This window comes from Neofelis nebulosa, chromosome 6 (assembly GCF_028018385.1).
Source record: "Neofelis nebulosa isolate mNeoNeb1 chromosome 6, mNeoNeb1.pri, whole genome shotgun sequence".
Taxonomy (NCBI): domain Eukaryota; kingdom Metazoa; phylum Chordata; class Mammalia; order Carnivora; family Felidae; genus Neofelis; species Neofelis nebulosa.
In genome coordinates this window covers 104291943-104317708 of record NC_080787.1, presented here as the reverse complement: position 1 = coordinate 104317708, position 25766 = coordinate 104291943, and the positions used below count along the sequence as shown (strand labels likewise).

The window sequence follows — 25766 nt, the reverse complement described above, 5'->3', positions numbered from 1 at the left end:
TGGAAGCTCAGAGTTCACAATTTATACACTGAGGGAATAGTAAGAGTTATTACAAGATCTCTTCCCCCATGGGAATAGTACCCTATTGTGCTTGCAGGGAGTTGACTGTAAGTTGTGGGCACCCCTCTCCCTTTCACTCATGATCCTCTCCACCCATCAAGAAAGCAAACTCCAACTTGGGCCCAGAACTATTCAGTTAAAGAGTTCCACCTTCAAACAGGCAACGCAAGTAGTATCTTAGTATTTCTCAGCATTGTGGTTAATGAGGAATAAGGGGACGACACTGCCCTTTTAAATGGTCTCTGTCTCTCGGTGCCTAAAATTTCACGATTGCAATTTAAAGACCCAAAGTTCAGATCTGCTAAGAATGGCTAAATGCAACCTCCAGTGTGATAGCTCCATCATTGCTATCTGTTAACCTCCTTAGCTCAGCCTAACTAAGAGGAATACCTTCATGGTAACCAACATGGTTGGTTAAGCCAAGCTAGGTTTGTTAGGAAGTTTACCCAACACATTTATATCAAAAGCTCCAGTGTTTCTAAGTGTTTCTAAAACCTTGTCTTAAATGAGGTCACTTATGCTATGTTTCAATAACCACTGCATTAGATCACACTGGCTTTCCAGCAGCCATGTCAAATAATTGACTCAAACTGAAATTACTCAACTAACACCCTCCAAATCTTTTTCACATGTGCTGCTGCTCAAACCATACGCCCACCTTCCTGTACTTATGCAACATTTTTTTGTTCGGGCCCTCACATTTTCCTTCACTAACCTTATCTCAGTTCTGGCCTATTACAATAGCCTATCAAGATATTTTTGTGTCTTGACACTGTCACCTGCAACATTTCCTATCCCTCCAAAAGTTTGTCTCATTTGAATATTTTATCAAACAGATTTTCCACATCTTCATCGAAGATATTGGCAAAGTTGTTGAAGAACTCAGAGCCCTGTTTTATGCCCCTTAGAGTCCACCTTCTGATTTTTTTTTTTTAATGTTTTTATTTGTTTTTGAGACAGAGACAGAGCATGAGCAGGGGAGGGGCAGAGAGAGAGGGGGACACAGAATCTGAAGCAGGCTCCAGGCTCTGAGCTGTCAGCACAGAGCCCGACCCGGGGCTCGAACCCATGAACCGTGAAATGGTGACCTGAGCCAAAGTCGGACGCTTAACCAACTGAGCCACCCAGGCGCCCCAGAGTCCACCTTCTAAATGGACATGAACTCACTGATCAGGCCCATCTAAACATTATCATTCATTTCATTGCCCTGATACCCAAGCCACATTTTCCTGTCTCACTCCCATAGAGATATGAGAGGCTTTTTTGGATGATGCATTGCTGAAGTCCATAAAGAACCACATTCCTCTGATCCCTTTCAAAACAGAAGTGAGCTAATCATCCCTATCCTATATGAGGGATCAGACCAAATGCTGAAACACTTTAATAGGATTACCCAAATTGGGCTTTTTTCATCCATCACTTCTTGATACTTTTTCCAAAAGACCAATCTATTTTAATAAGACCAATTAATGTTGAGATTTCAAATATGGAAATGGGACTGAGTTTTATCCCAAGCTATTTTTACCCCTGTTTGTGGGCATCCAGTTTAACAATTTTCCTCACTTGTGCTGGATTACTAAGTACTAGAATATGTCAGCTAGCACGTTAGAGATAAACTAAGCCCCCAATGAAATCGCACCAGTCAACAACCCTGTCTGTCCCTCTACCCAGCCTCCCCACCTCCTCCCTAAATCAAGATTAATACTGGCTTGGTCCACCAAAACTGCCTCCTAGCTGTGTACCCTCTTCTGGGTGCTCTCTTTGCTGTCCAGGCTAGGTCTAGTCCTCCTCCCTTGTCTGGCAGTCTGCTCTCCCTGGTGCCATTGCTACCAATGTTCCTGAGGCCAAGAATGTTCCAATCCATTTCTAAATTTAGAAATCTTGCTCCTCTCTCAAGCAATAAACTAAATGCTTCTTCTTAATAGAGTCTGGACTGATCCTTCCATTGAACGTGATTTCTTCCTCTACTGAGCTCCTGTTAGTACTCTGTAACTTCTATGTGACAGCCGTGTAGAATTGTTTGTATACTTGCTTTATCAAAAGCCACCCCAGTTGCTGGGATAATAGCTTATTCACCTTTTTAGCTCACCAAGGGCCAGGCACCTAGTAGATGGGACATATGTGTTGGATGGATGGATGGATGGATGGATGGATGGATGGATGGATGGATGGTGTTGAGATTCAAAAGAGATAAATAACTTGTCAAGATCACCAAGTTTTGAGTAACAGAATTGACAGTAGAGTCAGTCCCCACATTCAGTGGTAAGGTGTTTGTCCAACACTGTTCCACATCCCAGTCCATGGTTTTGCTTTGATCTTTTTGTGGAAGTATTAGTAATAAAACATACAATTTTAAGAATTAGACCAAAAGTTCACATCTGATTGTAATACCTCTTGTTTTTGCACGTTTAGAAATACATGTTTGGGAAAGAGGCATGGTGGGCTTTTCCTACTGCATTCTTCAAATTTCATAAATAGTTTGAAAGGAGACATTGCCACTTTGGAACATTTGTGCCACACAACTTAAAACATATGCAAATACATTGGAAATATTGATCGTTCCAACTCTAAAAATGAGAATTCTCTTAACGGAAGCATGCACTTAAGTCTTGCTGTGTCAGCAGTTCTGTGTTTGCGTTTTGCCTTTATTTTGAGTGAAGAGTGGGCTAGGAATGTGATGTTAAAAGTAAGAGATTAAGCCCAGGGATGAAATGGTTACCCCACTAGAGCCATGGTTCTGGCTTTCTCAGGCTACAGTGTAACAAAAGCACGATGTTTGTCAACCTGAGCTAGGGCTGATTAGCTTCATTTGAATCTGAAAGGGAGCCCACATCCTTCCTGTTGCCACGCTAAGATGCTGAAAAGAACTCACAGAGAAAACAGATGGACTAATGTGTTGTTTCCCAGACGTCCTGTCCCCAGTGCCCCCAAAACAGTGCAATAATTGGGAATGAGGTTGAACGAGAAAAGAACAAAGGAATGAAAGTATAAAATGCTGAGGAAAAGCCAGCCAGAAGCTATTCCTTTTAATCTGCTTCTCTTGCTCTTTTTCAAATGTGGTTCTGTAGATAGTGGCAAAGGGAAAGAAACGCAGGGTCATTTTTTCCGTTTCCAAGTCAAATTGTTATCTTGCACAATAGGCCCACGGAGACTTGCTCTCTTTCATGGGTTGGCCAACTTCCACCCCACCAATTTCAAAAGTGAAGGTGGCCAACCTATCCTTTTGTTGTTCTGTGATTTTGGAGCCTTTTTCTTGCTTTTTAAAATAAGTTCCTCCAAAATCTGGAATGGCTGAAGCACATGTCATTTATTTTCAGCAATTCAGTCAAAATTTCCAATTTGCCTTCAATGTTAGTTAAAGAAAAAAAAAAGATACGAATTCCAGTGGCATGATATGGATAGACGAAAAAAAGAAAGGAAGGAAGGAAATAAAGGAAGAAAGAAGAGAGGAGGAGGGGGAAGAGCCTGCATGTCTAACATTCCTTTTGTCACCAAGTATTTCTTGGGTTACCTGTAGAACAGACAAGATTCATCAGTATTAGTGCTGTCAGGGTCATGTTGCGGAAAAGTCACGATTGAAGGAATCTGGAGCCATGTAAATACAGGCCGGGTCTGCTTCCAAATGGGCAAGTATCTTAGTGGCAACTGAACACCCTGTCACTGTATGTTCAGAAGTTAAAGGCATCAGGTTTAAGTTAGTTATACCAGGGCAATCATACAAAACGGAGAGGTAAATTCTAGAGTTCTTTCTAGGGGAGATCATGCGTTACTTCTGGAGGTCTTCACGGTAAGTAAGATTTCCATCCCTACAGTGTGGGCATTTATTCCTACAATTTCTTAATTCCAAATTTGTTTCCACACATATATTTTGAGCATATGTTTGCTTAAAATATTCACAGGGTCATGAATGCTATTTATCTTTCATTGTACTGAGACTTTACCCTATTCGTTATAATTGAGTTATCTAAATTGAAATGTTTTGCCTTTTAAGGAGAAACTGGAATCATCTAAAAAAAGTGTATAATTTGCCTGAGAAATGCAGAATGGCTTCCGGCAGATTATTAGGTGCTTTGAAAATAAAAAGAAATAGGGCAGAACCTGAGCTAAAAAATAACTGGTTCTCTTTGCCCTCTCCTGGGATATAAGATGTTGGGTTCGCCTTTTAGTGTTTGTTGGGTTGTTAAGGAGCTCTTAAGTTTTTCCATGTTAGGACTCTAGTCTTGTCATATAAAACCCACTTATTGGGGTGCACAGGCACATGGCATCATCCCTCCTGGAGGGTGGCCCAGTCTGTCTATTGTAAACTTGATTATTATTGCCATTAAATTGTAGCTGTGGCTCCAGAAAGACAAAGTTGTGTCTCTTGTGAAAGAGCAGCAGACAACATTGGCGCTGCAGATATTTGGGGTTTATTACCACTATTATTCACCTTCACCCATGAGTGACCAAACCCTTAGGAATTTGCCACACACTCCAACTGTGAGCACTAAAAGAAATGCTCAGGATGATCCGAATGAAACATTGCAGAGTCTAGGACCAGCAAGAGTGAACGGCTTTCATGAGGTCACCAGTGGGTGGAGCAGAGCAACAGGGCACATGTTTGCCTTTTCAATTATTCTGTTCACCTGTTGGGAAATATATTCGTTGCAGATGGTTTACAACTTTTGATCAGATGCACCACATTTTCCACTTGGGTTCATCTTTTCAATTACCAAGTATGTTACCAGCGCTGTCGATAGATGCAAATGACAAAAGCAGGCAACACAGGTGATTTTAAATGTTCTAGTAGCCATGATGAAAAAGCAGAAGGAAACACATGAAAGTAATTGTCCCGCTATCTTTTACTTAAGATGAGGTGTCCGAAACCATTGTCATTTCAACATGCAGTCAATATTTCAGAATTTATTAATGACATATTTTACATCCTTTTATTCATACTGAGTCTTTGAGATCTGGCTATGTACTTTACCCTTACATTCACATCTCAGTTTGGACCGATCACATGTGGTTAGAGATCACATACCACATTGGAAAGCACAGGTGTATATAGCTGTGTACAGGTGTATACCCGTTGAGAGGCCCAAGCTTTGCACCAAGCCGCAGGCCCCTAGCCCTTGAAGTTGTAAGTATCTCTGAGCCTAGTTCACATTCCCTTGGAGTTTTTGTTCTTGATATGCCATGCTTGTCTCCTGAAAACCCAGAGAGGTAAGCAAGCACAAACTGCTGTAAAATGAGTGTGTCTATTGAAAACATGGTCCAGCTCTTGCTAAGATAGTGTTACTGTGTGATATACGATTCCTGCCTTCCTCTGATTCCGTGAAGTTCTGCATTTCCTTAATGTCAGAAGTTCCCTTACCAGCTGCAGCTGTTTCCTGTGGATAATGTTCTAAATGGCTTTTATTTATGACATGTCTTGTGCTGTAACTGCTATCAGAATGAATATGTATTCCAAAGCCTGTACCCCAAGTCAGTCTAATTAGCGATCTTCTAAGAAATGATTGTTTAACTTGAGCTGTAGCTCTCCACAGTGATATCTCTCACTTTGACCTAATTATGAAACTTAATGTTAAAATATGTAAGGAGGGAGATCAAAGAAGAGGATCATTTTGCTTTCTGTTTGTTCAGCATCATCTTTCACATCTTCCAACCCCCACCGCCAACCAGACAGGCAAAGGCAACACACGGAATAGTAATGAATGACTGTAGAAGCTGAGGCTATGTCTTATTTTCCTCCCCATTGAAGTAGGAATAATAATAGCTCCTACCTCAAAGGCTTGCGAGAATGAAGCGTGAAACCCCATATCTGACACGTAGTTAGTGTTCAACAAAAATGATAGCTGGGATTATTTACTTCGCAATTGCTTCGGAAAAATGGTTGGGCAAAATAGAAAGCAAGAAGGTGTGTCTAGCCTGAAAAATGGAAAGGGAGCCTGCCAGCTTTTTGTAGGACATTATCCACATGATTCTTGGAATCAAACCAGGCTCCACCCAGAGCTGAGAGCTTTCTGCTTCCAGTGTGTTTTCAGCACGACTGCAAACCAGCATCGCTTCCAGTGTCGACGGGAATGTTGGAGCCAAAACGACGAGTCCATTTCAAAGGACAGGCATTGTATAGCGACGGGAGGGAGGAACTGACCCAAATGGTGCGTTTCAAGTCATCAGAACGGTATTCATATCTGACTTTCACAGTGAGTTGCGACAGATGTACAGGGGAAGGCAGAATAAGCGTTTGGGATGCCATTAGGATTCTTTTGTGATGCTCCTTCACCCAGTTCCCCAGAGTAAGGACTTTTGCCTGTGCTGCCCAATAACCTTCTTAGTTGCAGCTTCTCAGCTCTCCTCGGGGCCTCCAGGTATCGTCTCCTGGTTGAACACATCCACAGTCTCGCCACATAGATGCTCGGCGCTCATGGGAGCAGTTCTGTCATTGGAAACGGGGAATCCTGGCGGTGCTTCTGAATCACTCCCTTTCTCTGCTGAACTCCCTCAATCCACTTACTGAAGTACCACCTGTGGTAGGAACAACATAGAATCCTAGGCTCTGTGCAGGGCTCCATGGACATACTTTGAGTTTTTAGAGAATGCTTTGGTTGCCAAAATTATTTGGCTAACCATCCTGACTACCCAAATTAGCAGTGAGTCGACGTCTCCCTTTTGGGGGCCACTTTTCAATCTGCTTCTGTGATCCAAACATATAGCACTAAGAAAATGCAAAGGGTGGTCTTTCTTTTAGTTTTCTTGATCTACCTGAATGAAGTCTTAGCCCCTGTTGCCATTAGAGGTCCTCAAGACGAAGCTGACTCAGGAGGTCAGTCCCTAACCACACAGAAAACAGTTGGCCACTTCACCTGCCCTTGCACACCATGCCTTTCTTTTTTGCTTTGCCTCGGCTAGGCACTTGCACACTCCAGCAAAAGAGAGAGCTGTTAAAAACATAGCTCATAGAGGTATATTCAGGCCATGCAGCGCTGCTCAGCAGTAAAAGTAGTATAATGAATAAAGCAATAAAAATTACTGTACTATTCAGCAATAATAAACTAACGAAATGCACTTTATTGTGGATACATGTCAAAAATAAGTAAACAGAAAAAAGTATTTACTCTAAGACTATATGTATATGAAGTCCCGAACGAGATAAAACTAATCTCTGCTGGTAGAAATCACAACTGTGATTGTCTCGCATGGGACTGATGGCAAGGAACACTGATGGACCTTTCTAGAGTGATGAAAATATTCTCTATCCTGAGAGGGGGTGAGGCTACACAGATACATACACTTGTCAAAACTCATTGAACTGCGCACTTAGGATCTATCCCTTCTACTGTATGTGAGTTATACCTAAACTTGAAAAGGAAAGAAACTACAAAGAAAGAGGGAGGGAACTGAAAAGTCCATAATACTTGCTGAACCTCCCCACATTATTAGAAATTCTCTTTTCATTTCTGAGATACTTTTTCCAAAGCTCGCTCCCAGGTAGCTGTTCATCGTGCCCCTTTTATACCAGTAGGGCAGCAGTTTCCTGCTTCTTTTGGACTCTTCCTGGTACCAGAGCACGCAAATGGTCCGCCACATTTCAGAAGCAGGCATCGAGTCCCTTTTCACAAAGATTGCTCCAGATAAAATGGGAAATCTGTTTCCTAAATTGTGCAAGGGAACTTTCTTACTTGAAGAGTAGTTCCTACAAGACATTGACTGTTCACCTCCCTAACTGGTGATTGGCTGTTATTAATTTAGAATTCGGAGGAATGCTCTTACACCAGTACTTGCTGTAAAGAGTTCAGTGTTGTGAAATGCAGATATTTACATTAGATTATTTTAAATCTGTTTCCTACCCCTTACCCTCTCTTTCAGTCTGTCCTCCCTGCTGCTAAGTAATCTTTCTGAGATACCAATCTGTTGTGTAATTCTTGCTCAAAAGCTTTGATGGCCTGCTCTTGCTTTTTTTTTTTTTTAGGCCCCTGCCCAACTTTGTAGATGCCCATCTCTACTCTTGGCTTTCATCACAAACAACCAAGACTGCTCTCTGGAATGTTCCCTCTAGAATCTGTACCTTTGTAAGAGCTAGGGAGCACTTGGCCTACCCTGCTCCTCACTAGTCCTTCCTGCAGGCCCAGCTCAGATGCCCATACTCTGAGAACCTGTCCGAGCCTCCTCAGGGTAGGAATGACCCATATGCTTGAGCTCCCAGAGCACATGTGTTTCTCTCAAGGGTACACTTGACCACGTTGGACGAGGACAAATCCTTCCCGTGTCCACACTCTCGTTGGCTGACCTCTCTTCAGCAATGGGGATAGTATTTTGCATGTTTGTATTCTGTGCACACTGCTAGATACATAGTGTTGGTCTGTATAAGGTGTGTGGGTGGGTGGATGGATTGGATGGGTGGATGGATTCATTAGTTCATTCCTTCAACACTGCAGCAGTAGCCTTCTTAATATGGACTTCTGAAGAGGGTGCAAATAAGGACCAGAATGCTGTGTACCCCTAGCAAAAGCAGACTTTCTAGGATAGTATTACAGTGTTCTGGTCCTGCACTTTTTACTTGCTTTTTCCGAGTGATAACAAGAAGCGATGATGTTCTCTCCCTGAGTTGCACTTATTACCTCTCCTCGGCCTGAGGGAATTCCTACCTCGTTCTGAGAAAGAAAACCAGAACATACCCATATGATATAAGCCAAGCCAGGGGGGAAAAAATGAAAAACCTAATACAAATACCACCTAACAATGCATTCGCTTTTTATATCTTCCCGATACCTTCACATACACCACTTCATTTCATCCTCACAAAAAATCTCACGAATTAAGCAGGGTAAGAATAATTATTCCAGCAGGCAAGTAAGAAAACTGAGGTGAAGTAAAGGCCAGATGATTTGCCCAAAGTCACACGTCTGGTTGGTGATAATGCTGAGACCAGAATAGAAGTCCATGTGCTCCACCAGGCTGGGAGATTTTCAAAAGCACAAGTTCCCAGGAAAGATCAAATAATTGCTGGAAAAGCACTTCCGATCTCCAACGAAAACAGCTCTTTCCAGCTGAGTGCCCTCCCTAAGGCCTGAAGAGTATTATCTGCCAAGTAGCTATTCTTTTGTCTTCTGCATGAACTACCCCAGGCTGAAGGCCACTGAGGAATCTAGGAGAATCAACAGCAGCCACACACTGCCAAAATATATCTGCAGCTTATGGAATAAATGTCCATTTGGATAGAAATTGGGGAATGTAGATATGGAGCTTGGTTCCATGTTGTGTGAGACTGTGTGTGTGTGTGTGTGTGTGTGTGTGTGTGTGTGTATGAGAGAGAGAGAGAGGCAGGTGGGGGAGGGTGGCAGAGGGGAAAGGGAGACAGGAGACAGTTCTTCCTGCAGGGCCAGTATAATATGTAAAGCAAACATATAACTGTAGGCTGACACTGCATGTGTAGCCGCAGCAGCAGCATGCCCTCTGGGAAAGCCAAGATGGCCATTTTCCGGACTGTTCATAAAGGGCGACAGTCGGGAATGAAAAAACAGCTTGTGCACACTTCATGCTGCACAGTCCAATCTCATGTCTTGCATTAGAGGCCTAGCTCAGAAGCTGACTGCAGAGACAGCTCATTGGCTTTGAGACGCAGAGTTCGTTCTACAAGATCTTTCAGACCTTCGTTTTTCTACAATAAATAAAACTCCATGCATTTTATTAGGAGTGAAAGAGCCAGACCTTTACAGATATTAACAAATGAGGGGCCATGAATTTGGCCCGCCTTACTGATTTGTGCACAGAGAAGACCACAGTCACTCCAGACATATGCATAATTGTGTTTAGAGCCAAGTTGCCTTTGATATCAAATTTTAGCCACCCTTGAGTACCCATCTCTGGGATCCTCTTGTCCTTTTTTATTTTTTTTTATTTTTTTTAATGTTTATTCATTTTTTGAGAGAGAGAGACACACAGAGCATGAACATGAACGGGGGAGGGGTAGAGAGAGAGGGAGACACAGAATCTGAAGCAGGCTCCAGGCTCTGAGCTGTCAGCATAGAGCCCCACGCAGAACTCAGACTCACAAACCCTGAGATCATGACCTGAGGCAAAGTCAGCGCTTAAGCCAATGAGCCACCCAGTCCCACCCTCTTGTCCTTTTTTCATGTACACTCTGCCCTGTTTCCTCTTTCCCTCTTATCTTTCTTTCAAGGTCTCTACTGGCCAGCTTTGCTAGCCAAAATGTACAGACATTTCGTTGACCATTTCATTAGAAAATGAGCTTCTAAAAGAAGAGGCCCCAAGGACACTTGGGGAGGGCACAGGAAGGAACTCATCATGTGAGCTGTCTTGGTCGAAGCCCTCATTCCTCTGATTCTATAGCCAGAATTACACAGCAAGTATTTCCTTTTATTTGCATGTGAAACCTATTTATACAGCTGCTTCAGGGATCTGGAATAAAACATATGGGGGGAAAACTCGTGACGTGAAATAAGAAATACAAAGACACCAAGAAAGAAAACCACATTTTTTTTTTTTTTCTGTTGCTCCTGAAATAACCCACTAACATAATATTTAACCTTGCACTTAACCTGGGATTCCGGTGAAAACTATAATGATAAGAATGTCATCAAGGCCCTTTGCCATTACAGTATTTACAGAGGTTTCACCAACTTGGATTGAGTGTGGCCACAGTAGTAGGACAAATTGTGACTCGTTGATTGTGTGGGCATCTATAGGTGTGGGTGACCTTGTCACCTAGATTTGCCTGTCTCTCACTAATTTCCCCATCAATAAATTAAAAAAGGAGTATTAACTAATGTGTAGGTTACCTTTTACCTAAAATGATAAATGATACATTCTCATATTTGGCTTTTGGCCTTTGAATTCAAATTTAGTTCTTCAAATAGTGGGACAGTTCTGTTCAGCTGCAAAATTTGGTTCTATTCCCACAAAGCATGTGTGAATTCTTCCTTTTGTCAGAAACTGAGATTGATGAATTCTCCCTTCCCAGTTATTTCACAGATGTGACTTGCAGTGAGCTAGGCATTGATTCAAATCATCTCTACTCTGACGGTCTGGGATTAGAAGTTGCTGAATATCATGTAAATGAATAAACCTTGGCCTCAAGCCCAGAGAAAACGTTGGATGTTAATACTGGTATACACACCTTCAGTGTCTTTGGGAGCATGACATCATATTAATATTTCTTAGGGGTGTGTGTTTCACATTGGGAGACATTGGTTTGCCACTCCAAATGCCACAGTGACAGTTTTTTGTTCTTTTCTGAAGATTGGAGAAGGAGCGTGGACTTTATATACTCAAACATGGATTTGAAATATGTCTCCATCACTCCCTAGCCATTTGCTCTTAGACGAGTTTCTTTATCTCTCTGAGTAGTTTAGGTTTCCAGCAGTAAAATAGATTTAACAAACAAAATGTAGATGCATCTAGAACAATGCCTGGGATAGAGTAGGCTCTCAAAATTGTTTCTCTCTTTCTCCTTTCCTTCTTTTTGCTAGGAACTTTGGAGAGTGAGCCTAAAAGATCGGGTTTTCTATGAATTCTTTGGTTGAAGGTATTGTTTTAATCACTACCATTCCTGCAAAAAGAGTAAGACATTTCTGAGGGAGTCATGAGAGGCAACATGGTATAGCCTAACCCCTAGTGGTTCTCACAGTGTGGACCCAGACCGGCAGCTTTGGAATCATCCAGGAACTTGTCAGAAATGCAGGTTCTCAGGCCCTTCCCCAGACCCACTCTTGGAAACCACAGGTAAGGCCCAGCAGTCTGTGTTCGCAAGCCTTTCCAGATGATTCTCATGTGTGTTAAGTTTGAGAACCACTGGCGTGGTGAGAAGAACCCCAGAGTAGTTGTTACATGTTCTGCTCTATGAGCCAGTAGTCATTTCCTGCTCAGCCTCGACCTCCTCATCTCTGATGTGAAAGGTGGGATTGCACCAAATGTTCCCTATGCTCTTTTCCAGCTCTGGCATCTTGTGGTTCTAGTCTCAGTCTAGCTGTACCCAGGCAACCTTTTCCTAGTGACTATACTATAAAACAGAGGGAAAACTTTGTCTTCATTATTCCAAAAGTAGTACATTCTTGTTGTAAAAGGTGAAAATAAGCAAAATGAAGAAACTTAGAATCATCTAGAAACTCAGTATCCCCATCCAGGGATAATCTTTTCTCCTGTGCTCTCCCAGTCCTTTTTTTTTTTTTTCTTTTTTTTAAATGTGAATGCAAATGTGTACCTTAACCTATGTGTATGTATATAAACAGCTCCCCGTAGTCCTTCAGCATTCATGGGTGTATAGTGAATGGTCAAGAAAAGCCTTTGCCCCTGTGGAACTTTCATTCTCATGGAGGGAGGTAGGCAGCAAACAATAACTAATTAAATAAATAAGATCATTTCTGAGAGTATTAGGTGCATGAAGGAAATAAAACAGAGTGACATGATAGAGTGACAGGGCAGTGGCCATTTGAGATTTGGTGCCAGGAACAATGTTTTTGAAAAGGTGACATCTGAGGTGGAACCCGAATCCTAGGAAGAAGCCAGCTATATGGGGTTTGCGGGGGAGAGGAAAGGGAAAGGGAAAAGCTTGTGTCGAGGTCCTAAAGGCAGCCTGTCTGGGTAGAGAAGAGGCATGGAAGGGAGAGCCATGGAAGAGGAGGTCAGAGAGATAGGCAGGGGCCAGAGCAGGGATGGCTGTGTGGTTTAAATTTATTCTAAATAGTGATAGGAAGCCATAATAAGACTAGCAGTAACTTTAAAAAAAAAAATTTCACTCTGATTGCTATGTAGAAGATGGATCATAAAGGGCAAGAATGGAAACAGAGGAAGTAGACTCATATTTCCACCTAGTGTTTTGTAACCTGCATGTTTCCCTTGACTTTAACATGAACATCTTTCAAGATTATTAAAGTAGGCAGAATCTAGAAGAGAAAACCCGAGTAACCAAATAAGTTTTCAGTTGGTTTCCTTCTCTGCATCGCCCCAGCACGTGGTCTCCACATAGAAGTTGAGGACTTTTAGACTCCTTTCGGCAAATAATTGAAGACAAAGAAGGAATCTTTGTATCTATAGAAGCAGCTGCCCTCCCACTCCTCAACCACCTGACTTAGGTGCTCATGGCACTGTTTCCTTTGGATGCTCAGACTTCTGTCCCATGGCTGGTGTCAGCCACACACAATTCCAGATGGCCCATCACACCACAAAGCCAGGGCCACTGTTGGCACCCTGGAGATTCTCCAGGCATTACCAAGCAAACTATCTTTCTCTTCTGTCATTTATTCCTTTTCTTTACTAAATCCGGTGAGCCTGTTTTTAGCAAACAAATAAGTGTTGGGCATGTAAGTCAGTGGGTAGATGGCTAGCAAGAATGATTATCATCACAAAAAGCCACAAGTCCAAAAACTCTTAACCCAAAATGTTACAAAGCCACATCCCTCTAGACCATCCAGTTCTGATCAAAGGCTCCGTGTCTAATCTGGCTGGCAGAGTCCCCGGCTCTCCCGCCAGCACAGGTAAAGGAGAAGGCCCAGGTGACCTTGCTCAGGTGACTTTGAGACAGTGGCCATTCCCAGCATCTGGCGCCTGACTGGACCCAGCAGCCCCACTGGTTCGTGGAAGTCCCAGAGCGTGAAGGAGAGGTCCTGCATTCAGGTGACTCAGGCCCTGTGGGCATAGACAGTGTAATAGGAGAGGTTGATGACACTTCATGGGGCCACAGAAGTGATCTGTGAGGAATCAGAATGTGGCTGCCCCAAACCCATCTGTTCCCTACTCCCTTTGGGCTTTCTGATCATACCAGGCCAAGAGGACTGTGCCAAAAAGCCAGGGCTTTTCAACTGTCTCTTCATGGCCGTGAGGAAGTCATGGAGCTAAATATAACCCCTTCTGCCTGAGACCCACGTGCTTGCCTCCAGGTTATCAGTCATCAGAGTAAAGCTTCTGGGTAGTCTATGCTTCAAACGTTACTGTTTAGGTGAAAATTAAGCTTAGTAGGTGCAGAAATGCTGTCTGACAGGAGTGAAATAGTTTTAGTGACCCCTGAAATTGGCTCTTCAATGGTGTGATTCATACGGAGATTTTTAACCCAAGAGTTACACTAAAAGTTCCTTTTTTCTCTCTAAAAGTAAACAACCCTCCAACCCCATCTTCCAGCTAATACATTAAAAACATGATTCTCATACAAATGTTGTGGTTCCTTCTGAAAACTCTAAGCAGTGGATTCCTTCTTGAGTTGAAACCAAATAAAGATTAGACAGAAATGCAGCTTTCCCCCTTCTTTATTTTCTTTTTTATTTCCTCTTAATTTTTATCAAAATAACTCATTTTGTCTATTCAGTTAAACTCATTAAATGTTATCAGTAATCCATAATGATAAGTTTGGTAGTATAGCTGAACACTATGGACACTTAATGGCAGATCGGCTATCTCCTGGGCAGACGGGACATCACTGGATGTCATTTGTGCCTGACATAGAAAGGCCAGCTCCCCAGGAGAACCCCCAGGCTCCAGCATGCCTCCTTTCTTCACATACACATGCCCATTAAACCTGTGGTTTATTGAGCACCTACTATGTGGCCAGTCAGTGGTCTAGATGTTATCTACTAATTTGTTTGAGCCATATGAAGTTGATGTTTCCTTTTTTCATATCGAAGATGGTCAGGTATCAGTAACATCCTAGTAGTACATAATGGTAGAATGTCTATTCTTTTAAACATTGGCATAATCCACACTTTACAGGGAAGAAACCAGAGTACTTTTAGCCACCTACTCAAAATATAAATTCTTCCCCCCCCCCCCCCAGTCATGGCTTTCTACCCTTCTGACACCCAAAGGCAATGAGAAAGGAGGCAAAGAGGAGAGAGTGAGAAGGCAACCCATTTTAGAACTGAAGGAGTAGAATTGAAACCATGAAAAGGAAAATCACTCCTGTCTCTCTCCTACATGCCTAGGTAATGAACTGCCTGGCCGGGGCCTCTCCTGAGACAGTTGGCTGGGTGGGTAGCAGGCTGCTCCAGTGGGGACCACCATGGCCTTAAGTGAGAGACAGAACCTTGGCAGGACTGTGGGAATAAGGCCAAGTCATGCGGAGATAGGCTCTGTGTGGCCTCCCTGAAATCCAGCCCAAAGTCCATTTATATTTATGTCATATCATCATCTTCATTTCCTCCCAACATAACATCATCATCTCCCACACATATGCATCTTGCCATTACTGCATATTAGTATGAGTTAATATTTAAACTAGACAAATTGCCTCCACCCTCAGTACATTACTGGGGCTGAGTAACAGGGCAGGTTTCAGATGCCCAGTGGAATCTGTAGAGCTTTTGACACCTTGAAGATATTTTTAAACCTAAAAGAACAGTGGCCACATGGTAATTGGTACTTTGCCCCAGGGATGTTTCAGTTTCAAAATAGGGGGATTATGGGAATGGACCAACGGAGGGAGGTCATCTGACCAATTCATGCTCTTTCCCTATTTGTTCACCTAGAGATGGGGGGGGGGGCGGGGGGGGGGGGGGATGGTGGAATGGTGGAAGCCATTCTTGGCATCAGGAGGAGAAATGACCATAAGTGAGGGTGACAGGGAGCCACCATTATACAGCCTCCCTGAATGAGGGCAGACAGCAGTAGGAAGGTGGAGGGCACCTTTAAGGAAGGCACAAAGCTGCTTTCACTTCTTTAGACAAGGTTTCTTATCTCACTTTCTGCTCATTGTCATTTGAAGGTATTTATTAAAAGCCAAGTTGCATCCGACATTGTACTTACGTTGGACTCAGGATACCACGAATCACAAACATGGGTGTCCACATAAAGGCTCACACAGAGAAGAGACACCACCTGTGTGTTAAAGAATAACTGTGGTTAGGGGCGCCTCGGTGGCTCAGTGGGCTAAGCGTTGGACTCTTGATTTTAGCTCAGATCATGATTTCCTGGTGAGTGAGATGGAACCCCACGTCGGGCTCTGTGCTAAGAGCATGGAGCCTGCTTGGGATTCTGTCTCCCTCTGTCTCTGCCCCTCCCCCTCTCTCATACGTGTTCTCTCTCTCTCTCTCTCTCTCTCTCTCTCTCTCTCTCTCTCTCTCTCAAAATAAGTAAACATTAAAACATTAAAGAAAATATGTTTCTTATTAAAAAAGAAGAAGAAGAAGAAGAAAAAAAAGAACCATGGTTCTTTACTAGGGCTCAGCCTTCAGCCTTCTCTCCTGAAGCTTCACCTAGATGTTTCCTCATTCCTGGCACCGCATTCAGAACAATGACTTGTCTGGGTGGGCACTTTCAGGGCTTTGTGTTAAAGACAAGGATGGTGATCATGCCGACCCCAAGCACCTCTTGAGATGAGGTTGAGTTTGCATGAGGAACACACAAGCCGAACCTTGCCTGGGCAGCCAGGGCTGACAGAGAAGGAAGAAGAGGAAATGACCATGAATTTTCCCAGGTCCTCAGACTGGTTCTCTCTGACCAGAGACCAGCACCCAGAGCATAGTTACTCAGCTAGCAGGCTTGTGCCTTTTCTAATCACTCCTCTTCAGTGAATTTTCCTGTGGCTGTGACCGCAGGCCTTGGAGGGGACCCAGCTCCAAACACAGATCTGAGTTGATACTGTAAGCCTTTAATCCCAGACCCTTGCTGTGGAGTCAGGCCCCCACATCGCCTGTGGAACTATAAGAAATACAGATTCCAGGGCCTCCCCCAGACCTGCAGGTACACATATCCTCTGGCTCACCTACGTGAGTCTCTGCATGTTTCCTTAGGATATGTGCCTAGGAGTGGAAGTGGAGCTCCTAGGATAGATGCATCTTCATTTTCACACTAAATAATACAAAATTGTTTTTCTTTCTTTTTTTTTTTAATATAATTTATTGTCAAGTTGGCTAACATACAGTGTAGACAGTCTGCTCTTGGTTTTGGGGGTAGATTCCCATGATCCATCGCTTCCATACAACACCCAGTGCTCATCCCAGCAAGTGCCCTCCTCAATGCCCATGTCCCATTTTTCCCTCCTGCCCCCCCCCATTAACCCTCAGTTTGTTCTCTGCATTTAAGAGCCTCTTATGGGTTTGTCTCCCCCTCTGTTTGAAACAATTTTTTCCCCTTCCCTCCCACCATAGTCTTCTGTTAAGTTTCTCAAGTTCACATGTAAGTGAAAACATATGATCTCTGTCTTTCTCTGACTTACTTCACTTAGCATAATACCCTCCAGTTCCATCCACGTTGTTGCAGATGGCAGGATTTCATTCTTTCTCATTGCCAAGTAGTATTCCATTGTAGATACAAACCACACCTTCTTTATCCATTCATCAGTTGATGGACATTTGGGCTCTTTCCATAATTTGGCTGTTGTTGAAAGTGCTGCTGTAAACATTGGGGTACATGTGCACTTGACGAAATACAGCATCCTTTCTTAATAAAAACCCTCAGAAAGTCGGGATAGAAGGAACATACCTTAACATCGTAAAAGCTATATATGAAAAGCCCACAGCTAATATCATCCTCAATGGGGAAAAACTGAGTGCTCTCCCCTGAGGTCAGGAACACATCATCAGGGATGTCCACTCTCACCATGGTTGTTTAACATAGTGTTGGAAGTCCTAGCCTCAGCAATCAGACAACAAAATGAAATAAAAGGCATCCAAATTGGCAAAGAAGTCAAACTTTACCCTTTTTGCAGATGACAAACTTACTCTACATGGAAAACCCGAAAGACTCCACCAAAAGTCTGCTAGAAGTGATACATGAATTCAGCAAAGTCGCAGGGTACAAAATCAATGTACAGAAATTGGTGCATTTCTATATACTGATAATGAAGCAACAGAAAGAGAAATCAAGAAATCGATCCCATTTACAATTACACCAAGACCCATAAAATACCTAGGAATAAACCTAACCAAAGTTGTAAAAGATCTGTATGCTGAAAACTATAGAAAGCTTTTGAAGGAAATTGAAGAAGACACAAAGAAATGGAAAAACATTCCGTGCTCATGGGTTGGAAGAACAAATATTGTTAAAATGTCAATACTACCCAAAGCAATCTGCGCATTCAATGCAATCCCAATCAAAGTTGCACCAGCATTCTTCTCCAAGCTAGAACAAACAATCCTAAAACTGTTTTTCTAAAGTAACTAACAATTTACATCCTACCAGCAGTATTTGGGAATTCTGTTGTTCCACGTTTTTACCAGTACTTGGTACTGGCAGACTGAAAATTCTGCCAATAAATAGCATCACTTCTTTATGCTGGAATTACAACAGAGAAATGAAGGGGGAGAGTTTGGGGTAGATTTGTTTTGATTTGGTTTGAAAATAAATGATATTTTGTTACTTGGCCTAAACTGAGGAAGCAAAAATGCTCTGGTACCCAAAAAAAGTGATACATTTTGTTTGTTTGTTTTGCCACGGGCAAACAGAGCCAAAAGTGAAAAAGAGAAATTTAGTCGAGCCATTATTGTAAGCTAAAGAAGAGACAAATGTTTGAGGCACAAAAGAAATAATGAAAAAAATGAAAGGGAAGACTAAGCAGCCAGCATGTGAAGACAGATACAGATTTGAAATAACTGAGATGTGGTTAAGAAAAACAAACTTAGTAAACAGCTTAGTGGGTTTGGAAAGGCAGGAAATATATATATATTATTTATAAATAACCAATTTCCTATAAGAGATACAGAGATCCACTAATTTTTATCAACATTTTAATTTTAGGAATGGAACCTGTGTAGAAAATGGAAATCCTAAGAGAAAAGCAAGATGCATGGGAAACCAAGAGGGAGGCTTAGTGGAGAGTGCATTCGGTAAATGTGTGTCCAGATTAAAGATGAGACCTGGCAGAAACCAAGGGCGTGTAGGCTGGTTAATCACAGGACATTTTTTTTTTTTTCCTGCCTGGGCTGATGATCAACATGTCAGGTCAGCCTTTGTCAAAAAGAATTATGACAGAGCTGTTGCCCAGGCTCATTCCAAGTATGTATCATTGTTACTCACCCAGTGAGTTGGGGTTGTATTGAACCAGAACTGGGACAGAGTATGAAGCCACGCTTGGGTCATTGTCACCCGGAGTCTGTAAGGCAGCTGCACAGGAGCTCTGCATGAGCCCTTGGGACAGGCCAGTTCTGCCTAGTGCTGGCACAAATAAATGGCTGCTGCTCAGGGCTGCTGACTGACGACATGCTGGTAGATGGGCAGAGCTTCCACCCTCTGGCTATGATAAGCCTGTAGTGTGAGCAGAGCCGTCAGGGCTAAAATATAAGCCGTCTTCTGACACTAGCGTAAAGAATTAGTTAGTATTACGTATTCCGTGCAAAGCCACAGTGTAAGTGCTGCTTCTGCCAAAAGTCATTCCTGTTTGGCTTGATGGAGTAAACTGCCATTAGCAGGCCCCTGCTCATCTTCTACCCACCTGCATCTCCACCCCAGTCCCTTCTTCAGGCTCCTCTTGTAGACATCAGCGGTCATCAGTCCATTGTTGCGTATTAGCTGTTACGCGCCCTGTTCAGTGGGGTGCCTTGCAGATGTCTGTCTCTGTTGCTGTCTGTCCTTATCGTGTTTAGGCAGCCATCTACCCAGCTACACATCCCCCATTCCTACCAGCCTCAAAAGATCTTGGGCTTCTTTTCATGACAGGGCTCTCTGAAAATGTAACTTACATAGTCCCACAGTAAATCACCTCTGCAGCAATTCGGTTCTAGATCTTTATTCTTACGTGCAACAAAAGCTACAGTGTTGTCACAGTTGGGGATGATTTATGAGGTATGAATTAGGCATAGACAGGTAGCTAGAATGGATGGAGTTGTTTGCCCAGCTGAAGAAGTCACATCTTACTCAGATGCCTCCATCCACCTGCGTGCAGTCTCTTCCCACTCTTGGCTTCACTGTCTGGCACCCCACACTTCTCCTCTCCCTTCCCCATTTCATTATGTGTCTATCAAGACCTAGTTCCACTCCTACTTAATACCGAGTATCAGCTAGATAACGTGCAAGTACTTTAGCCTATTAGCGCATAGTTAAGATTATGTCTTCAACTCAGCCAGGCATGGGTTAAAATCCAGCTCAACCTAGCTGTGGGGCTTTAGTCAAGTAACTCGACCTCCCTATACTCATTTCCCCCATCTGTAAAATATAATAATACCCAGTTCATAAGGCTGTTGATCATTTGCTTATCGTGCATAGCACAGTTCAGGCACTATGGTGAGTGCTCAGGAGAGTGGACACACAGTTATTTATGATGTGGCTTCCTTTCCAGCCACCTTCCCAGTGCTTATATCCATTCCATTGAACTACAAGCTCCTTTTGAGCAGGAACCTGGCCCCTTCACTCTTAGAGCTTTGCGACATGCACATGTTTCAGTGCTCTCTAAGCATGGGAACAAATCCAATAAACCACATGGAACCATGCTGTATCACACCTCTATGCTCTCATGTGCTGTCCCATCCCATCCTCACCTGGACCAGTTATCTCACGGTTGCTGGCCTGGATGAATTCAGGGTCCTCTGTGCTCCCTCCCCACCCCAAATGCAGATTTGACTGTCTCCCTCCTAAGTATATAGAAGCTCCTCACAGGCAGGGCTTGTTTACTTGAGTCCATATTCACAACCCTTTGCACAGTGCCTGTCACATAGAGAGGAAATAAGCAAAATATGTTTACTGAATAAAGACTGGAGGTAGGGCTGACTGTAAATAAAAAGAAAGACAAGAATGCGAGGAAAATGAAATCATTGAAAACTGGGGATTTGTTACTATGGTGATTTCTGATTAACTTTTACTTGAGAGGGGTGGGAGACTCTTCTTTGTTCTTATTATTGGTTTGTTGTTGTTGTTTTGTAACTTCCTCATCTCAGGCAATTCAGGAGAACAGCTATACCTAGCAATCCAAGGGAAGACTCAGAATTGGAGCCTCCCTGTGAGGAGGGGGAAGTGGGTCAAAAGCAGGTCTCAAATACCAGAGCTGGTTGTGCCATACCATAAGTTGTTCTTCACCGTAGCAGCAAAGGGAAGTGGAGGGCCGAGTTGGGTCTTCTGAGAACCATAGTATGAAAGAACACTTCAAGCCATAGTGCAAACCATGAAATCAAAGCTGTAGGGTGTAGTAATGCCTAGGTCCTATCCCGTCGCTAAAGCTTTCATAATGTGCCATGGTGCAGGCTCTGGTAGTAGCAGGGGGGATATCTGAGCGTTCACAGCCAAACCTGACCACTTGGTCAGATCACTTAGTGAGTCCTCATGATTGATAACATTCATCGAGGGCTATGGAGAGTGGAGAGCCGGGCTGTACGTGTACGTAGACTCAGTTCTGCTCGAATGTGTACAGGAGGGCCCTGGGCTCCTTTAGGAGTGTCAGGCTTGGTATGACTCCTGAGAGCTCCTTGTTGAGGCCTTTCGTTCAAGCGGGAAGGAAGCTGAGCTCCACGGCGTCAGGTGATAGGTTGTGCACCACGTGGCTACTCACAGCCTTCTCCCAGGCCGTGCCACTGCCCCCAGACCTTCTCTAACCCAGGAGCCCCGCTACTCCAGGACGGAAATGGCCTGGAGACTTAGGAACCAGTCCTAAGCTGGATCACTGTAAAGAAAAGGACACTTAGGGGCGCCTGGGTCCCTCAGTCGGTTAGCCATCTGACTCTTGGTATTGGCTCAGGCCACGATCTTATGGTTTGTGGGTTCGGACCCCACATGGGGCTCCGTGCTCACACCACAGAGCCTGCTTGGGATCCTCTCTCTCCATCTCTCTCTGTCCCTCCCCCACTTGCTCTCTTTCTCTTTCGCAGAAAATAAACTTTAAAAAAAAAAAACACGTAAAGAGCACTTGCAGCCCTAGTGTGAACAATAATATAACGGTAGGACACAGCAATGCCCAGCTCCTATCACACTGTTAAATCTCTCAATCTTTGTTCTTTTCAAACAGAATAAAGAAAATGGCTAGGAGCAGGCATGCTTCTCAAGAGGAAGCATGGGGTAGTAGGAAGAGGATGTGATTGCCTTAGAAACGGATCCAGGTCCCACTGATTGGGTAACCCCCGGCAAGTTAACTTAAATTCTGCGCGCCTAAGATTCCTTAACTGTGAAATACCCTTTCAAGGTTGTTCTGAGGATTAAACGAAATACCATCTTTGAAGTGCCAAGCACAAAATAAGTTCTCAATAAATGGTAGCTATTGTTACAATTTGTTACTGTCGTTATACTACTAAGCTATCTTAATACAAGTTTAACTGTCAGTATCCAAGGAGGTCAGAAGCTCTTATTGGTTCTAGAGGCCATGGGGGGAAAACCAAACAAGTGACCAACAGAGCCGTCCTTCACCTCTGTGTTAAATTTACTTTCTCCTTGGGGCGCCTGGGTGGCTCAGTCGGTTAAGCGTCCGACTTCGGCTCAGGTCATGATCTCGCGGTCCGTGAGTTCGAGCCCCGCGTCAGGCTCTGGGCTGATGGCTCAGAGCCTGGAGCCTGCTTCCGATTCTGTGTCTTCCTCTCTCTCTGCCCCTCCCCCGTTCATGCTCTGTCTCTCTCTGTCTCAAAAATAAATAAACGTTAAAAAAAAAAAAATTTTAATTTACTTTCTCCTTGTGTTAGAGTACAGGCTACCTGTTGTAACAAAAAGACCCCACTCACTCCTCCCTCCAAAAAACCAGTGGCTCACACAAGGTACACATTCACGCCTCTCCCGTGTTGGGTCAGAGATCAACACTCTAGGAAGAGTGAGCAGCTGTGCCCCACAAGACCATCTAGGGCCCAGGGTCCTCTGTCCTACAGTTCTGCCACTCCCTGTTGGGTTACCATCCTCCGTGTGGTTGAAGCCCATTCAGCAGCACGCCGTCCACTTTCCAACCCACAGGAAGTAGGAAGGAGAATGGAGAGCAGCCCACTCTCTTTTAAAGGCACGGGGGTTGAATATATCACATCCATTCTCAACCAGTTGGCCAGAATGAAAAATGGCCAAACCTAGCTGCAAGGGAGTCTGAAAGTGGCGTCTTCAGGTGCATAGCCATAGGCCCTGCCCGGGAGGAAGGGGGTGGATCCGGTGGCACAGTTAGCAGTCCGCCACACCCTTCACGTGCCTCATCCTCCCACTACTCACTCTCAGTGATGTGGGTTTGGGCCTCGAGGTTGCAAGGCTGCGTCCCTTGCCCTTCAGGCCAAGGACAGCCCTATCTGATACCAGAATCTGCCAGGGGACAGTCAACTGCTGTGCTGTCTTCTCTAAGGAGAAAACCTCAAGTCCAATTACTGTGCAAGGTAACACGCTAAAAAATCATACTCTGCCTCATTCACATGTCAAGTGAAAACTCACTAGTGTTTACAAAATGTGTGCTGGTATATAAACCACATCTTTGCGTTTCAGATTTGTTGACAGGATTTCTGTCTGGTGCCAAGTAGGTCGTCAACACGTGGTCTAGTAACACGTGTTCCTCCCACACAGAGTGGCCACAGTTTGTCATTCCAGATGCCATTTTTACATGCTGCTGGGGAAGGCATCACTGACGGCCTTCAGTGAGTTCCACGCTCTCTTCCTCTTGCTTACAATATCTCCCTCCTTAATGTCCTTGCGTCTCTGCTGGCCCTCAGCTTGCATTCACAAGTGCAGAGCTCTTGTGCGGGCCTCTCTGACGCAGCCACCGCCTAGGCAGCCGACCTGGGCTCACCAGGGCTGAGGAAAGTGAGATGAAGGGAAGGCGGAGACACTCATCACTCCCTTTCGGGGAGGAAGTGGTAGGGGGAGGCTGGCTAGAGGCAGCCGGCCTCTGTGTTCCCTTTGTTCCCATTATCACTGTCACTGTTGTTCCTTGTCCCAGTAAAGGCCACGGAGTTAGGGGCATGTTTTCTGAAGGCCTACTCTTATCAGCATTCACACCAAAACAGCTGCTGAGAAGCTTTGAAATTCTACACCACTGCAAGGGATGCAAAAGTTATGGCTGCCAGTGTTACCGATTCCTCCTCGCAACTTGAGAAAGTGCCAACATAAAGATCCAGGGGAGGGGCGGACGGGGTTTCATGTCAGTCTTCAAAGAAAAGACATCTGCCTCAGTGCCAAAAACACAATGCAAATGGCTTTACAACCAAGTTCTCAGGGCAGTAGATTTTGATGGGCTCTGACTTCATAACCAGAGAAGTTCTCAGTGGAAAGGAGGTCTCGTGAGGACAGGAACACAAACAGGAGCTTGAGGGCAAAAAGAAGAAAGGCAAAATTTCCTTATTCAAAGTCTATTCTGTTTCTTTATTTTATTTTATTTTATTTTTTAATTTTTTTTTTCAACGTTTTTAATTTATTTTTGAGACAGAGAGAGACAGAGCATGAACGGGGGAGGGGCAGAGAGAGAGGGGGACACAGAATCGGAAACAGGCTCCAGGCTCCGAGCCATCAGCCCAGAGCCTGACGCGGGGCTCGAACTCACGGACCGCGAGATCGTGACCTGGCTGAAGTCGGGCGCTTAACCGACTGCGCCACCCAGGCGCCCCTATTCTGTTTCTTTAAAGGAATGGATAGATCTTCTGGACTGGAACTGGTGAATTCAAGGGAAAGAGAATTCACTGTTTTCTGAAGGGATGAGGCCACATTTGCAGAATCATCTGGCAGGGAACCTCCACAGAGACTAGAAAGATTGGCAGAGAGGGTTTTTGTTTGGACTTGGAGAGCTAACCTCCTCAGCTTTCATTCTCCACATCGGTGGGCAGGGGGCATGGATAACGCCTGTTCACACAGCTGCTTTGTGCTAATGTGCTTTCTTGTGGCTCTGCCAGGTGACACCCTGACCCTCGGGCCCTGGGCCAGTTCAGCCCAGAAAGCCACTCTCTGCCACTGTGGCCCAGATGTGACACTGACTCTCCCGTTTCCTTTTGCCAGTTCACGACAGGAAGCCCACATTTTTATTTTTGTCTTCCTCTAGTTGTTTTAATGTAACAGGGCCAAGGAGAGTGGAAAGATGCTTGACCAAATACCGACAACAGAAAGAAGCATCTTTGTTGTGCCTTCTATGTTCCTGAAAAATTTTAGGTCGCATAAACCAGTGTTGGTTACTATTCTATGCCCTGCTTGGATTGTGCCAAATTCTAGGGACGGGGAATTCTAGTCAGAGTCAGAAGTCAGATCATCAAAATGGCCAGGCTGAATGTTCCAACAGAAAAGGGTAAGGGCAATGAGAAGAAAAGTGAGAGGGAAGTACAGAATTTTTCTGCCTGGTAACCTTGAGTAAGTCCCCTTGTCTCCACCAACAGCAAGCATCCAAAGAACAAAAATGCTTTGCCTCATTCTCCTCACCCCCTTAGCACCGTGCCAGTGTGTGGTCTTCAGGCCCTTGCCCACAGAGAGGTCTTGCAGGGGCCTTAATCACCAGAGCTGGTGGGTTGTATTCCAAGGTTGACTTGTTCAGAGCACTGTCATTCCGACTTTACTGGATTTCCCCAGGTACCTACCAGCTTGGAGCCTGAAGGTTCTCAAGAAGCCACTGATCCAGCCACCCCACTTCTGGTTCTTTTATCCCAGATTCTGCCACTTGCCATCTACGTGGTCCTCTGAGTTGATTGTAGGTTATGGCTTTGCTTAATCTGTGCCCTTAATGAGATTTCTGTGGCTGCCCATCAGTGTGCCTTCACTGCCCACTTCCCAGCCCCGACGTTATGAAAACCCACTCAGAAATCTCTGTCTTTTGGGTGACTTCCATCTTTTAAACCTCCCAGGAGGAGAGGTTACTTCTTAACAGATTGTAGAATCGGCCACTCTCTCTCCCTCTCTTAATTCTTCAGCTCACAAAGCGTACC

General features: G+C 44.2%; 1 protein-coding gene across 8 annotated transcripts in view; it reads left to right on the top strand.

The window, feature by feature from the left end:
* Positions 1-25766, top strand: part of FYN (FYN proto-oncogene, Src family tyrosine kinase) — a 217716-nt gene that overhangs the window by 122887 nt on the left and 69063 nt on the right. The window contains exon 1 of one of the 8 annotated variants that reach the window (XM_058734997.1): positions 6081-6203. The exons of the other annotated variants lie outside the window; for them this stretch is intronic. The gene's annotated coding sequence lies outside the window, so the exon portion shown is untranslated. Of the gene's footprint in view, positions 1-6080; positions 6204-25766 lie in introns of those variants that run through there. 8 annotated transcript variants of the gene reach the window in all.